The 17,821-nt window shown below is 33.1% G+C and overlaps 1 protein-coding gene and 1 pseudogene across 1 annotated transcript in view; both read right to left on the bottom strand.

The window, feature by feature from the left end:
• Positions 1-17,518, bottom strand: part of LOC103098397 (neurabin-1-like) — a 93,684-nt gene extending 76,166 nt beyond the window's left edge. The window contains exon 1 of the mRNA XM_056793270.1: positions 17,451-17,518. The gene's annotated coding sequence lies outside the window, so the exon portion shown is untranslated. The remainder of the gene's footprint in view (positions 1-17,450) is intronic.
• On the bottom strand, positions 599-1,640 carry LOC100032970 (CBY1-interacting BAR domain-containing protein 1-like; annotated as a pseudogene).
• Positions 17,519-17,821: the final 303 nt, after the last annotated feature.

Below are 17,821 nucleotides of genomic sequence, written 5' to 3'. Positions count from 1 at the left end.
GTTAAAAATGGAATATATAAATATGACCAGTTTCCTTGGTCTTCTAATTTCTTTTGCTCATTTAGCCCCATTGGACTATTTAAAGGCGTTAACTAGGTAGATGTGACCTGGCAAATAAAACTCCCCAATTTTTGAAATTGATAAGGAAGTAAAACAACCTTATTTAAGTACTTTATGGAACAATGCTTGTCAATGATTTTGAAGGAATTTTAACTGATTTTTAAGAAATGAAGGCATGGAAACTTAGCTTACATAGGGAACCAAGAGAAGATAATAGTTCTTTTTTGGCCACTGTCACATTTATTTGTGTGATATGACAATGGCTTAAAGACAGCTCTCACGATAATTATTTTGAAATTCTTTAAAAATGAAATTTATATTTAAACAAATACCATAACCTTGGTAACAGAACAAAGCTAATGGCATGTTTTTCATTTTAGCTACTTAATTTTGGGGCTACAGAAATTTCCTTTAATCACATTCCATTCTGAAGTTAATTCCTCAAAAACCATTTACTTTAAAAAACCAATAGATTCTTTTGAAATACCTGTTAATAGTGCATATATGTATACATATAGACATGTTAATTTCTTATTGCTTTTTTTGGGCAATTGACACATTTAATAAGCTGAAGTTGATGATTTTGAGGGGAACTGTTAAAAGCACATATAAAATTAATTTTCTTCTTCTGTAACGTCCAATTCATCATCCTCTTCATCGTCATCTTGGTGATCTTTTCTTATCCGAGTGGTAGGAATCTGCTGTCCTGATCCGGATATACACTTGATAGAAATAGATTTCTGAAGAGGAGATTTTGAATTTGCTCGAACAATATCTAAACAAGTTGAATAGTCAGGTGGATAGAGAGAGCTCCAAAAAATCTCTAGATCTTCTTCTTCATCAATCTTCTGTATATTTTGGTAGGCAGCAGTGTAGACTTCTAAAGCTTTACCATGGAACAGCATTTCAATAGTTATAAATTCTGAAAATATATTCTTTATGTCCTTTATTTTTTGCTTTTCAAAATTGTCAATTGTTTCTTCCAGGTGCCGACTTGTTCTGGTGGCATCCATTGTAGCTCTCTGTAATTCTGTTTCTGCCTTTTTATCAACTAAATGACAAAATAATTTTTTCTTCAAAATTGAAAGGATACTATGACATGCCGATCTGATGGAGTCCGTTGATGCGTCCTTTCTAGTTGAGTTAACTGCTTAGCTTCTCGACTCTTTGCTGTTAAAGTTGCTTTGAGATCATCCCGTTTCATTTTCACAATAGTTCCATAACTTTTCAAAGTTCAACTACTTTGGCTTCAAGTCTTTCAACCTCAGCTTGCCTATAATCCTGAAGTTTGGTAAACTCATCAGCAAAGTCCTTCAGGCCGTGCTTCAGGTTGGGCGTCTCGGTGGCAGCATAAGCATTGATTTCATTCACCAGGAGGTTGGCTTGTCTGGAAGCCGGGCCGTTTTACGCACGTACGCCGCGAAGATCTGGCACAGCTCCCCAAAGTGCTTCTCCACGTTGGAGACCGCATCCTGCAGCTGTTTGGTCTGGGCGTCCCGGTTTTCCAGAGTCCGCCTCAGCATGTCCCCTCGAGAGCGTCCCGGGACCCTGGGTTGGAGCCCGCAACTGGGCCTGCGGTGGAGCCGCCGCGGCAGGAGCCGGGACGGAAGCCCCCAGAGACACGTTTCTTAAACTACTCTAAATAATTTAGACAATTTCTGCTTTGTAGACTATTTTGAGACGTGAAATAGCTAATATCTTTTCTTCCTTCTAAGCTTTGGATGCAGCAATATTTTCTTCTGATTTTAAGTCTTCCCGGGCACCAAAATATCTTTCTATGGTTAGGGTGTTTTGGTATTGTTGTTTGCTCATTTTCTGTAACTATGTAGAAAGAAGTATGTTCCAAGTTCTTTGTGCAGCTTCATTGAGAGTTCTTAGTGACCAATCTTTTTTTTTTTTTTAAATTCTTTCAACATTGTATAATGTAATGACAAGTGTGTTTAATACTCTCCTGGCCTGGGGTCAGGTCAGTGAGTAACCATGTGAATTCTTTTCCATCTGGTAACTGTGACCAGGATCCCCTTGTCCTCTGAGGTTGCAAGCATTGGGATGTGCTAAGTGCTCCCAATAAGGTCCGCCACAACTGCTGCCTGGATCTGTGTATGGGCACTCCGTCAAGGCAGCAAAGGGCTGCAGCTGGGAGCTCTGGCAGCCCCTGTTGCTGATTCAGGTGTGTCCAAGGACTCTTTAATTATCGGAACCTGCCTCGTTCTGTTGTTTTTGCACTCCTCTTCCATCAGAGTGGAATAGAACTTTCCTAATGGCTTTCTAAGTAGTTTTAAATAGAAAAATTATTTCACTCCATTTTTCTGTAGATTATGGTGCTCCAATATTTCTTTTTAGGCATTATATCATATTTTAATTTGGTAGATAGAGAACAGGTGAGTCTGTGTAGCTTCTCCACCATCTTAGTTCTGCCCTCCCTCCATCCCCCTTTTGTTTTGATGAATAGAATTCCAGGTATTTCACAGTCTCTATCATTTTTAAATAGAATGTCTTTATTTGTTCTTGCTAAGGCTTTAGGGAATAATATATAAAAATGCTAATGCTCTATGAAGATTTATTTATTATCCTGCATTTTCCTGGAGTTATTTTAATTCATTTTATTTGGCTTGATTGGGTTTTCTAAATAAACTATTATATTGTCTATAAAAGGTAACGATTTTATTCTTACTATGATTTTACAGATTATTCCTTAAATTTTTTGCCTTATTGCTATGACTCACCTTTCTGACACTATTTTAAAAGTTATGATATCAAAAATATTTATTTATATGATATCAAAAATATTTATCAGTTACACTCTTTAATCTTCATTTGGGAGTTATTCCTAATATTTTAATATTCTCTATATTTGATATTTATTGATATGAAAAACAAGCTTAATAAAAATAAAACTGATGAAGAATGGCATACATGTATGAAATAAGCAATTTTATAGTTAAAGCTTACCTTTGTCTATTTGACAAGAAAATAAATCGAGGTTCTGGACTCTTCTTTGCATCATTTTTTCACAGAGAAGATTAAAAGCTATAAACAAGGTTCTTGAACAAGAAAATTCTGATCTTTACTTGAATAAAAATAAAAATAATTTTTAAAGTGCATGGTCAACAAAATATAAATAATTTCAAAGTACAGTGGTGTATTAATTTTATTTGTAAAAATTAGTTTTCTTGATCAGTCTCTTGACATTAAATGATACCCCCTTAAAAATTCCTTTTATCTAAGTGTTCAGCCCCAATATACACAAGAGTAATATTTCATTTCAAAATGTATCTCATATGTTCAAATTTACTCCTGTATGTTCATTAAATTTGACGGGAAAAATTCAGCATTATATCTAATGGAAGGGGAGGAATTCTAAAGCTATATACAATTTTGCTATAGCCTAAGAAATGTTTATGGTAAGTGGTACAAGGCATATTGACTAACATTCTTTTCTTTATATTCTAAAACAATCCTTTAATATTAAATACATATTAATATTAATTAATGAAATTTAATCAGTATTTAAAATATAATAATTATTATATTGTATTATATTATATTATATATTGTATTATAATAATTTAATTATTATATAATCAATTATTAACTGATTATCATTAACAATTGCTATGTATTAATAATTGGCATTGATCGACTATTAATTCATGATCATTAATTTATCGTTGATATTGATTACTTATAATCATTAATTATTATGAAGCAATTATTGATTAATTATCATTAATTCATAATCAGTTAATTGTTACTTACTTAAAAATCAATACCAAAATATTATTGATTAATTATCATCAATTAGTAATTTTCACTAATTAATAATTATTATCAATCAATATTTAATAACTAATGGTTTATTATTTAAGAATTTAATAAAATATTATTTAAATTGATTTTAAAATTAAATTAAATTAATTTATAAATACATAAAATTAAATTTAAAAATAAATAATTTAATAAATAAAATATATTTATATATCAACAAAATCCATTTAAAAATAAATTAATTAATTAAATATACATGAACAAAACCACAATAATTTTATGATCAATAATTAATATTAATCAATTATTAATTAAGGATAATTACCAATTGAGGTTCATTAAATAATGAATTATTAATTAGTGACAATAACTAATTGATCATCATTAATTATTATTTTAACCATCATTATTAATTAATATCAAACAAATTGAATTAAGGATTATTTGATGCTCATCAATTATATGTTAATATTAATTATTAATTATCATCAAATAATAATCAGTTAATATTAATTCAAGATAATAAATCAATAATTGTTTGATGTAATTAATAATAATGAGAATAAAATAATTAATGTCAATTATCATTAATCAATAATTACTTAATATTAATTAATAATTATTATAAATAATAACCATTATCAATTATTAATTAATGACAATCCATTAAAATAATTTAATTTAATTATTAATAAATTATCATGACTTTATTCATTACTGATCAATAATTATTAATTGATTAATATTAATTATTAATCAATGCAGATTAATTAATAATTGTTTAATAGTAATTAATAATGATGGTTAAAATAATAATTATTGTCTATTATTAATTAATGATCATCAATTAGTAATTATCACTAATTAATAAGTGATCAATTACTGATCATCAATTAGTGATTTTCAATAATTAATAATAATCAATATTTTAATAATTTAATAAATTTTTAAATTCTATTAATTATAAATGAATTTATAAATAAATATAATTACTTAAATAAAATATATAAAATAAATACTTTTAAATGTAAATAAATTAAATTAAAATACATAATTTAATAAATAAAAATATATAAATATGAAATAAAATTGTTTAAAAATAAATAAATTAAATAAATGTATATAAATAAAAATAAAATTTAATAATTTAATGATTGATAATCAATAACTAATATTAATCAATTATTAATTAATAATAATTACTCCTTGGTGATCATTAATCAATTATTCATTAGTGACAATTACTAATTGATGATCATTAATTACTAATTGATATTAATTGAATTTCATCTTTATATTCAGACATTTATATTTATTTAAATGTAGTACATACATATAGATTGGTTTATGTTTCAAAATATTTATATAAAGATGAATTTCCACGATTTATCCCACTCCTTCTTTCCCCAATATTAATAGATTTGTTCACTAGATGACTGACCAAAATTGTGAAAATCATATGAGACAGAAAACATGAAATGATGTTAAAAGTTAAAAAGAAAAAGAATTAAAATAAAAAAAAAAACACGTTAGGAGATATTGGTTATTATATATTTTCCCCCTGGAACCTGCTATAGTATTTTAAAATATTTATAGATTCCTCAATAATCTTCAATTCCTTTGAAAATAGACAAAATCTCTGAGATCCCCTTTAGAATTCTGTTTATCAATATTTTTTAAAAATGTATACATCAAAAATCACCAATTCCATATCAAAACATTCCACAACAAAAAGAAATCCCCAGCAACTACTCTAAAACAAATAATTCCACAATTTATCAAACTGCCACCCTTCCAATCCTTAACACATCCTACCTCCTTGGTTTCCTTTGCAGGAATGACCTCCCCAGTCTCCTCCCTTTATTTATAATCCTCCTGATTCCTTGGTAACCTGACAGTTGTTCTATGTTCTATGATCTCTTATTGGCTGTTGAGTGTTTGGCCCTCTTAAGGGAACCACCAGTCATTTCTTTTGAATCAACTCTTCAGTTGCCTTGAAACTCAGAATGGTCAGCCAGCAGTCAAAAAGCAGCAGTAAAAGTTAACAGATACCTCAGCTTAGGCCTATAATCTTTTCATTTTACCACCTTTAAACATTTAATATTTAGACTTCTTTTTCTTTCTTGAGACTTACATAATTTTACTTCCTAAGTTTCAAAACAAGCTCCCCTAGCAACGAGTGTGTAAACAATTCCATTTATCAATCCAGTTAGCCAACAAGTATTTATGGTGGGCACCGAGCTTGAGAGAAACAACCAGCCCTCAAGGAGGATAATATGGCTTAGTCCAGAGGTAGCAAGTACAGAACTGTCTCTGCTTCCTCAGACATATCATATATATAGAAATATGTGTTCTTACAAATTCATGGACTCCTTTTTCTGGCATTCTTTAGAATCTGCTGTTATTGTTTCCCCACAGGTGACTGGGTAAGTTTCTAGGGAACATTTTTCTCATGTTAGCTTCAGTTCCTCAGAAACCATCTAAAAGAATTTATGAGTTTCAGGGATACTTGGATGACTTGAATCATTCATGTAACTCATCAAAAGAAAAGTAACTTTTTTCAATTTTCTTTCAAGAATGAACCATTTTGGAGGCAGTTGGGTGACTCGGTGAATTGAGAGCCAAGTCCTGGGTTCAAATGTGTCCGCAGACACTTCCTAGCTTGGTGACCCTGGGCAAGTCGCTTAAACCCCATTGACTAGCCCTTACCACTCTTCTGCTGTGGAAACTATACACAGCATTGATTCTAAGTGAGAAGGCAAGGGTTTTTTTTTTTTTTTTTAAGTGAACCAGGGCTTTTAAACTAAGGCTCTTGTAACTATGTAAAATTAAAAAAAAAAAAACTTTTATGTAAATGTGAAAAGTGTTGAGAAAAAATATTTTTAAATGAATTTTTTAATGTAATCAACTCAGGAACCCAAACCACTCTCACGTTGCCACATAGCTCCACTCCCAACAGCTAATGTGAATTATTGCTGACATCATAAAGCATGTTTTCTCTAGCTCTATGACAGCAGCAGTAGGCAGAGTGGTGAAGGAAGATCAGTCCTGATCAGAGGACAGTGAAAAAGAAGTATATTGGGCTGGGTTTTTTTTTAATTCTCCAAATATTTGGACTTTAATCTTTGGGTGTTGAGATTGTGGTAAGCTTTCCAGATCCCAGTCTGGAATTTTTGGTAGGTGATGCCTCTCTAAATTATACCATTGTCCTATAAACATCTGATATTCAGTATTTCCAAAGCTGAAATTCTTATTTTCTAATCAGAAAATCTCCCCTCTTCCTCTTCTCTCTCTCACTATTTCATCACCCTGCCTCACCAACTATTGTCTTCTTCACAGGCTCAGTCCATCTTTCCTCCTCCATCCAGCCAGTTGCCAAAGCTTATCTGTGGAGACGTTTCCAACATTTCTCTCTAACATGGCCTGCCCTTCTGTCACACAAAACTTCTTAGCAGGTCTTTCTCCCCTGAAGCCTGCATTATTGCTGCAAAATCTGCCATATCCTTCCCTAATCCAGTGCTTCCAGCATTGAGCTTTCAAAGAAAGGTATAACTATGTCACCTTATATCTGTCTTTCTACACAGTAGTCTGTAAAGATTTCCTATCTCCTCCTAGATTTAGTATTAAATATTGTTTGCAATTGAAAATGATTCAAAACACACACACACACACACACACACACACACACACACACAAACACAGACACAAAGCTGCACCTTTCTAGGCTTCTGATATGATATTTTGATCCTTCTAACTCCACCCCGATGCTATCTGAAATCCTTCCCAAATAAGACAATCCATTTCTCAGAGAACATTCTGTTCTTGTTTCTAGTGATACACTCCTCTGGCTACTTCCAAGTCTAAGATGAAAACCCTTTCTTGAATCCCTTCATTTTTGGTTTCTTTTCTCTCTTATTATTTCCATTTTTATCCTATTGTAGATTGCTTTTTCATGCATCATTGTTAGCATGTTGACTCCTCTTCTAGACCGCCAGTTCCTGAGAAGAGAGATTGTTTCTGACCATCCTTCCTGGCCTCAGCAGGTATAAAATTGCCTTGGACACTAGAGGCACTTCATAAATGTTTAGTGATTCACTAAAAACATATTTACTCAAACTCACTGAATCCATTTAAAATATTAAAGATTAAGTCACAGATGACAGAGTGGAGGTGATGCTCAATTCTCACTGTTTTGAGCATAAAACTCTGAAACATCAATTCATTTTTATTTCACTTAACAGTTTTGTTCACTTGACGAGGTCCATTTCTTATCATACTCTTTTTCTTTTTTTTTTTTTAATTTTTAAACATTATTTTATTTTGTCGTTTTCATACATTATTCACTGGAAACAAAGATCATTTTATTTTCCTCCCCTCCCCCCCACCTTTCCCTCTCCCATAGCCGACAAATGATTCCACTGGTAATCACATGTGTTCTTGACTCAAACCCATTTCCCTGTTGTTGGAATTTGCATTATAGTGTTCATTTAGAGTCTCTCCTCAGTCTTCTCTCCTCCAACCCTGTAGTCAAGCAGTTGCTTTTAATTGGTGTTTTTACTCCCACAATTTATCCTCTGCTTGTGGGTAGTATTTTTTATATCCCTGCAGATTGTTCAGGGACATTGCATTGATACTAATGGAGAAGTCCATCACCTTCGATTGTACCACAATGTATCAGTCTCTGTGTACAATGTTTTCCTGGTTCTGCTCCTTTCACTCTGCATCACTTCCTGGAGGTTGTTCCAGTCTCCATGGAATTCCTCCACTTTATTATTCCTTTTGGCACAATAGTATTCCATTACCAACATATACCACAATTTATTCAGCCATTCTCCAATTGAAGGGCATCCCCTCATTTTCCAATTTTTGGCCACCACAAAGAGCGCAGCTATGAATATTTTTGTACAAGTCTTTTTGTCCATTATCTCTTTGGGGTACAGACCCAGCAGTGCTATGGCTGGATCAAAGGGCAGACATTCTTTTATCGCCCTTTGGGCATAGTTCCAAATTGCCCTCCAGAATGGTTGGATCAATTCACAACTCCACCAGCTATGAATTAATGTCCCCACTTTGCCACATCCCCTACAGCATTCATTACTTTCCATAGCTGTCATGTTAGCCAATCTGCTAGGTGTGAGGTGATACCTCAGAGTTGTTTTGATTTGCATCTCTCTGATTATAAGAGATGTAGAGCACTTTTTCATGTGCTTGTTAATAGTTTTGATTTCTTTGGCTGCGAACTGCCTGTTCATGTCCCTTGCCCATTTGTCAATTCGAGAATGGCTTGATTTTTTGTACAATTGATTTAGTTCTATATAAATTTGAGTAATTAAACCTTTGTCAGAGGTTTTTATGAAGATTGTTTCCCAATTTGTTGCTACCCTTCTGATTTTGGTTACATTGGTTTTGTTTGTACAAAAACTTTTTAATTTGATGTAATCCAGATTATTTATTTTGCATTTTGTAACTCTTTCTAATTCTTGCTTGGTTTTGAAGTATTTCCCTTCCCAAAGGTCTGACATATATACTATTCTGTGTTCACCTAATTTTCTTATAGTTTCTTTATGTTCAAGTCATTCACCCATTTTGAATTTATCTTGGTGTAGGGTGTGAGGTGTTGATCTAAGCCTAATCTTTCCCACACTGTCCTCCAATTTTCCCAGCAGTTTTTATGAAATAGTGGATTTTTGTCCCAAAAGCTGGGATCTTTGGGTTTGTCATATACTGTCTTGCTGAGGTTGCTTGCCCCCATTCTATTCCACTGATCCTCCTTTCTGTCTCTTAGCCAGTACCAAATTGTTTTGATGACTGCTGCTTTGTAATATAGTTTAAGGTCAGGGACTGCAAGGCCCCCATCATATGTGTGTTTTTTTTTTCATTATTTCCCTGGATATCCTTGATCTTTTGTTCTTCCAAATGAACTTTGTTATGGTTTTTTCTAAATCAGTAAAAAAATTTTTTTTGGAATTTCCATGGGTATGGCACTAAATAGATAGATGAGTTTGGGTAGGGTGGTCATTTTTATTATATTGGCTCATCCTACCCATGAGCAGTTAATGTGTTTCCAATTGTTCAAGTCTAGTTTTAGTTGTGTGGAAAGTGTTTTGTAGTTGTGTTCATATAGATCCTGTGTTTGTCTCGGGAGATAGATTCCTAAGTATTTTATTTTGTCTAGGGTAATTTTGAATGGGATTTCTCTTTCTAGTTCTTGCTGCTGAGCTGTGTTGGAATTATATAGAAATGCTGATGACTTATGTGGGTTTATTTTGTATCCTGCAACTTTGCTAAAGTTGTTGATTATTTCAATCAGCTTTTTGGTTGAATCTCTAGGATTCTTTAAGTAGACCATCATGTCATCTGCAAAAAGTGATAACTTGGTCTCCTCCTTGCCTATTTTGATGCCTTCAATTTCTTTTTCTTCTCTAATTGCTACTGCTAGTGTTTCTAATACAATGTCAAATAATAGAGGTGATAATGGGCATTCTTGTTTCACTCCTGATCTTAATGGGAATGGATTTAGTTTATCCCCATTGCAGATGATATTGGCTGATGGTTTTAGATATATACTGTTTATTATTTTTAGGAATGACCCTTCTATTCCTATGCTTACTAGTGTTTTTAGTAGGAATGGGTGTTATATTTTATCAAAGGCTTTTTCTGCATCTATTGAGATAATCATGTGGTTCTTGTTGGTTTGCTTGTTGATGTGTTCAATTATGTGGATAGTTTTCCTAATGTTGAACCAGCCCTGCATCCCTGGTATAAATCCTACTTGATCATGGTGGATGACCCTTCTAGTCACTTGCTGGAGTCTTTTTGCTAGTATTCTATTTAAGATTTTTACATCTATATTCATTAGGGAGATTGGTCTATAATTTTCTTTCTCTGTTTTTGGCCTGCCTGGTTTTGGAATCAGTACCATGCTTGTGTCATAAAAGGAGTTTCATAGAACTCCCTCTTTGCTTATTATGTCAAATAGTTTGTATAGTATTGGGATTAACTGTTCTCTGAATGTTTGATAGAATTCACTGGTGAATCCATCAGGCTCTGGGGATTTTTTCTTAGGAAGTTCTTTGATGGCCTGTTGGATTTCTTTTTCTGATATGGGATTATTTAAGAAAACTATTTCTTCTTCTGTTAGTCTAGGCAATTTATATTTTTGTAAATATTCATCCATATCACCTACGTTGGTGTATTTATTACCATATAGTTGGGCAAAGTAGTTTTTAATGATTGCCTTAATTTCCTCTTCATTGGAGGTGAGATCCCCCTTTTCATCCTTGATGCTGTTAATTTGCCTTTCTTCTTTCCTTTTTTTAATTAGATTAACCAGTACTTTGTCTATTTTGTCTGTTTTTTCAAAGTACCAGCTTCTACTCTTGTTTATTAGCTTAATAGTTCTGTCACTTTCGATTTTATTAATTTCTCCCTTAATTTTTAGGATCTCTAGTATGGTTTTCTTCTGGGGGTTTTTAATTTGTTCATTCACAAGTTTTTTGATTTGCATTTCCAATTCCGTGGTCTCTGTCCTCCCTAATTTGTTAATATATGCACTCAGTGATATGAATTTTCCTCTAAGTACTGCCTTGGCTGCATCACATAAGGTTTGAAAGGATGTTTCGCCGTTTTCATTTTCTTCAACGAAATTGTTAATTGTTTCTATGATTTCTTCTCTAACTATCCGATTTTGGAGTATCATGTTATTTAATTTCCAATTAATTTTTGATTTGGGTCTCCATGTACCCTTGCCGATCAATATTTTAATTGCCTTGTGATCTGAAAAGGCTGCAGTTATTATTTCTGCTTTTCTGCATTTGAGTGCCATGTTTCTATGACCTAGTGTATGATCTATTTTTGTGAATGTGCCATGTGGTGCTGAAAAGAAGGTGTATTCTTTTTTGTCCCTATTTATTTTTCTCCATATGTCTATTAACTCTAATTTTTCTAAGATTTCATTCACCTCTTTTACCTCTTTCTTGTTTATTTTTTGGTTTGATTTGACTAAATTTGATAGTGGTTGGTTCAAGTCTCCCACTAATATGGTTTTACTGTCTATTTCCTCCTTCAATTCTCCTAGTTTATCTATTAAAAATTTGGATGCGATACCATTTGGTGCATACATGTTGTTTAGTGATATTTCCTCATTGTCTATACTCCCTTTTAGCAGAATATATTTACCTTCCCTATCCCTTTGGACCAGGTCTATTTGTGCCTTGGCTTTGTCAGATATCATGATTACAACTCCTGCCTTCTTTCTATCAGTTGAAGCCCAAAAGGTCTTACTCCAACCTTTAATTCTAACCTTGTGAGTGTCAACCCACCTCATATGTGTTTCTTGAAGACAACAAATGGTAGGGTTTGGGGTTCTAATCCAATCTGCTATTTGTCTACGTTTTATGGGTGAGTTCATCCCATTCACATTCAAAGTTATGATTGTCATTTGTGGATTCGCTGGCATTTTGATATCTTCCCCTAGTTCTGACCTTTCTTCTTTAGCTTTCTCCTTTTGAACAAGTGATTTACTTTAGGTCAGTCCCCCTAGTCCCCTCCCTTGAGATGCTTCCCTTTCTAGCCCCTCCCTTTTTGTGCTCCCTTCCCCTTCCCCCTCTCCTTCCCTCCCTTTTTGTACTCCCTCTCCCTCCCCCTCCCCTCCCCCTCCTTAATTTTCCTTTCTTTCTTGCCCTAATGGATAAGAAGGAATTCAGGATCCCACTGGATCTAGATTTTCTTCCCTCTCAGGTTTGATTTCACTGAGAAGTAAGGTTTGAGTAATTCCACTTCATGCTCTCTTCCTCTCCTTCTCATATAAGAGTTCTTCCCTCCCCTTCCCACGTGTATCTTTATATGGGAAAGATTATTCTATTGATTCCTCCCCCCATTTCTTGAAGTTAATCTTAGTATTATCGACGGTTCCCCCCTCCCTTTTCCTTTCTTTGCCCCCACTTTCCCCAAATCTTCTTAATGCCCCAATCTTTCCCTATGCATGTTTCTTCTAACTACTCTTATGATGATACAATTCATGAGTTACACAAAACATTTTCCCCACATATTAATATATATAATTTGATGTAAATGTAGTCCTTATAGAAGAGAGTTTGACTTAAAGAAAAAGATAAGATTTATCTCCTTTTCTCTTTCTTTCCTATTTACCTTTTCATGTTTCTCTTGCTTTCTGTGCTTGGATATCGAACTTTCCCACAGAGCTCTGGTCTTTTCTTAGCAAATGCTTGGAAATCTTCTATTTTGTTGAATGCCCATACTTTCCCCTGGAAGTATATAGTCAGTTTTGCTGGGTAGTTGATTCTTGGTTGGAGACCCAGCTCTCTTGCCTTTCTAAATATCATGTTCCATGCTTTGCGGTCTCTTAGTGTGTTAGCCGCTAAGTCGTGTGTGATCCTTATGGGAGCCCCCTTATATCTGAAGCTCTTCTTCTTGGCTTCTTGTAGGATTTTCTCCTTTACTTGGAAGCAGCATCTCACTGTAGGTACGAGAAGAGAGCAATCTGATAGTACTGGCAGATCTTGGATCCCAGCTGGAGTCACTCTATACAGGTAGAGAAGGTAAGGAACCTTCAAACTCTCATGTGACATCAGAGCCTTGGGACTCCAAAGGAGTAAAGATGGAACTAGAATTAACAATGAACTATCCACTTCCAAATGGCAAAAGAATCTTGAGGTTACAGGGATGCAAGAAGGGGGAACTAGAACTACAGTGAAGTAATTTACTTACTTACATGTGGTGGGGGAAAGCCTGGGGCAGTAGAAATCAAAGCAGGGAGCCTTTTCCACACAGGCTACTTGGTAGGGGCAGTGAAGCAGCATAGTGGGGACCAGACTAACCCACAAAACAATGGGGGAACTGGTAAGTCATAATGCTAAATATAGTTGAATGAAACAGTTGCCAACCACCCCAGAACATGCCAGTACTGCTGTCTCCATGACAGACAAACCACGAGGAACAAGGGCAGCTAGTCCTACACCAAATACCAGAGAAGAGTACTCTGTAATCTTAGAACAATATACCCTTTTACTCCAGGAACAGAGAAGGATCTCAAAAGATAAATATGGTTACAAAGGAAAGAAAAAAATGGAAAAACAAGTAAAAAAAGATAAAACTGACCTGGGAAATGTACTTTAGTGACAAGGAAGATCAATATATGGACTCAGAAGAGGACAACAATGCTATAAAGGAAACATGTGAAGCCTGAAAAGAAAGTGGGCAAGGAGTTTAGATCTTAAAAAGAATCCCTGTAAGAAGTTAAAAAATATAAGGGAATTAACTGAAAAACTCAACAGCTGGGGGAAAAAAATCATTGAAGAAAAAAACTTCCTAATTAATTGAATCCATCAAATGGGAATAGAGACCAAAAAAAAAACAACAACAACAACAAACAAACAAACAAAACAAAACAAAAAAACAAACCCCAAACCAAAACAAACAAAACAAAACCTGAAGGAAACAACCCTTTAAAGAAAAGACTGTCAAGTGGAAAAGGAAACCCAAAAACTCAAGAAAGAAAACTCCTTAAAATTAGAATTGGACTGATAGAAGTTAATGAAACCATAAGCAAGAAACAATGAAACAAAATCCAAAATTTAAAAAAAAAATAGAAGAAAGTCTGAAATACAAGCAAGAAACAATGAAACAAAATCCAAAATTTAAAAAAAAAATAGAAGAAAGTCTGAAATACTTGAATTGTAAATATGACCAGCCTAGAAAATAGACCCAGGAGAAATCATCTGAAGATCATCAGAATACCTGAAAACCATGATCAATAGAAAATCCTGAATTCCATATTTTAAGAAGTCCTCAGGGAATATTACGATATCCTCAAACAAGAGGGGGAAATAGAAATAGAGAGAATCCACCAATCTCTTCCTGAAAGAGAACCCAAAATAAAATACCCCAGTACTACTATAACCAAATTCCAGAACTCCCAGGCCACAGAAAAAGTAGTAGAAGCTGCCAGAAGGAAACATTTTAAATATTGAGGAGCCATAGTCAGGATTCTCCAGGACATAGCAGTTTTTACATGAAAGGACTGGAAGGCACAGAATATGACATTCTGAAAAGCAAAGATTTAAAGGACTGCAACCTAGAATTATACACCGAGTAAAACCAAGATTAAACTTCCAAAAGGTAACAACTGCTCTTTAATGAAATAGAGAAATTTGGACTTTTCTCATTCAAAAAAGTTGAAAACAAAATTTGATGACTAAATTCAAAACTCAAGAGAAGAAGAATACTTGATAGTTTTGCGAAAGTTGAATTGAGTTCATTCATACCTGGCAAGATAATCATTGAAATAATTAAGACATCTATAATATTTCAAAGGCAAGCTAAAGCTAAGAATCTAAAATACTTAATATTGAAAATAATACTTAAGATTAAAGTATCTAAAATACTTAATATTGGAGCAATAAAAGGGGTATGCATCAAAGAAAGGAAGCTAAATAAGATGGGATGATATTAAAAGGGAGGGAATGGGAAAGAGGAATAAATGGAGAAGAGAGAAAAGGAGATCTAGAAGGAGGCAAACTATTTCTCCTTAACAGGCACATAAACAGCAAATCCAGTGGAGGAGATGTGCTTTAACTCTGATTGGACCTTACTCTCATCAGAACTAGCTCAAAAAGGAAATAACAGCCATATTCATCTGTAGAAACTTATCTTACCCTATAGGGAAGTAGGAGGTTAGAGAGAATAAGGGGTTGAGGGTGAACAAAAAAGGAGGGTTGAATTGGGGGAGGTGATAGTCAATAACAAAACATCTATGAACATGGAAAGGCTAAGAAGAGAGAAAGAGAAAAATAAAGGGGGAAAATAAGATGCATGAAAACACAATTAGTAATGATTATGTGGATTTATGAATGGGCTGAATTTACACATGAAACAGAAAAGGATAGCAGAGTTGTTTAAAAAAACCAGAACACCACATTATTCTGCCCACAAGAAACACATTTAAAACATGGAGACAACACACACAGAATAAAAGAGGCTCGAGTAGCATATACTATGCCTCAAATAAAGTAATAAAAGCCAGGATAGCAAATCTGATTTCAGACAAATCAAAAGCAAAGACTGATCTGATCAAAGGAAATAAGGAAAGAAAGTACATAATGATAAAAGGTTTGATAGATAATGAAAACAATATCATTATTAAACATTTATGCATCAAATGGCATAGCATCCATATTCATAAAGGAAGAATTAAAGAAGTTACAGAAGGAAAAATAAAATAAAAATATTACTAGTGGGGAATATCTCAACGTTCCCCTGTCAAAAGTAGATAAATCCAATCAGAAAATAAACAAGAAAGAAGTTAAGAAGGTAAAGAGAACTTTAGAAAACCCAGACATGATAGACCTCTGGAGAAAACTGAAGGGAAATAGAAAGGAAAGCACTTTTTCTCAGCAATATGTGTGACTTTCACAAAAATCAACCACATAAGTGGTCATAAAAGCCTCACATCCAAATGTATAGAAACAGAAATATTAAATCCATACTTTTCAGACCAGAATGCTAGAAAAGTGACACAAAATGCAGAAGACTAAAAATAAATTAGAAACTAATTTTTAGAATTAGAAACAATCTTTTCCTAAAGAGCAAATGGATCAAAGATTAAATCATAGAAACAAATAACAATTTCATTAACAACATTTATGGAATGCAAACAAAATTTATGGGATGTAACTAAGTACTACATAGAAGGAAATTCATATCTCATAGCTTATATTAATAAAATAGAGAAACAGAACATCAATTAATTGCTTAGGCAAGTAAAAAAACTATAAAAGAACAAATTAAAAGCCCATAATTAAACGGCAATTTGGAAATCCTGAAAATCAAGGGAGATATGAATAAATTGAAATAAAACTATAGAACTAACAAATAAGAAAAAAATTTGGTTTTGTGAAAAAAAATCAAATATATAAATCATGGTTTACTTAATTTTAAAAAGTATTTTAATTTAATTAAATTTAAAAGATATTACTGAAATAAAACCAATGAGAAAGGAAACAACAAATCTAGGAAACAACCAATGGGGGGGGTTATATAAAGTATCTGACTAAAGCCTCATTTCTCAAATATATAGAGAACCAAGTCAAACTTATAAGAATACAAAACATGAAGAAAATAGTGTCTGTAGCCAAAGACAGAATTTTAGAAGCTAAGGACAGATCAAAACCTGACATCTGCTCCTATAATATAAACTTCATGAGATTTATATTGTAAGAGTGATAGGTGTCTTCTATCATCTATGGACAGAAATAATATGGAAGTATGTATAACATGAAAGTATGGGTATATCCTCCTCTCTCCTATTAATCATCTTGTCTGGGAGCGGGAGGAGGGTAAGTAGCAAATCTGAATTTTAAAACGGTAAAAAAAAAAAAACTTGTCAAAAATTGTTTCTCCATGTAACATTTAAATATTTTTAATTTAAAAAAAATTTTTAATTTAAAATTAAAATTGTACAATTAAAAAATTAAAAATATTTGTGTTAATAGACCTACAGAATGTTTATCAGCTAAAATTCCATATTTACATTATAACCTCTGCTGCCTCTTTTCTTGACACTAATTGATTCCTTTCAGCCTAATCAAGAATCAAACTCTTACCTAAACTGATATCCTCTGCGGCCAATAATTGCCCTGTTGTTATATCTTCTTTTACTGTCTCCTCAGGCTGATTTCCGATATTTACTTCAGATATGTTCACGTATTTTTTAAGTTTCTCTATCAAGTTGTTAGTCTGAAATTTGTGCAACCATAATAATTCTATTAATTTCAAATTATTCAATCCTTTTTTTCTCCAGCATTCATAACTATTCCATAAATAACTCATTTGTACCTGCTAGCCACTTATCTGGCCTCTCTGCTCTCCAATTAACCCCTTAATACTATACATGAAAAATACTTATACACAAATTCCATGAATAGGTTGTCAGGGAATAATAATCAAAATAGATTTAAGGATTAACATGAAGTTA

The sequence above is a fragment of the Monodelphis domestica genome, chromosome 4 (assembly GCF_027887165.1).
Source record: "Monodelphis domestica isolate mMonDom1 chromosome 4, mMonDom1.pri, whole genome shotgun sequence".
NCBI lineage: Eukaryota > Metazoa > Chordata > Mammalia > Didelphimorphia > Didelphidae > Monodelphis > Monodelphis domestica.
Note: the sequence above shows the minus strand (reverse complement) of the source record. Positions and strands in the feature narration are given on the sequence as shown.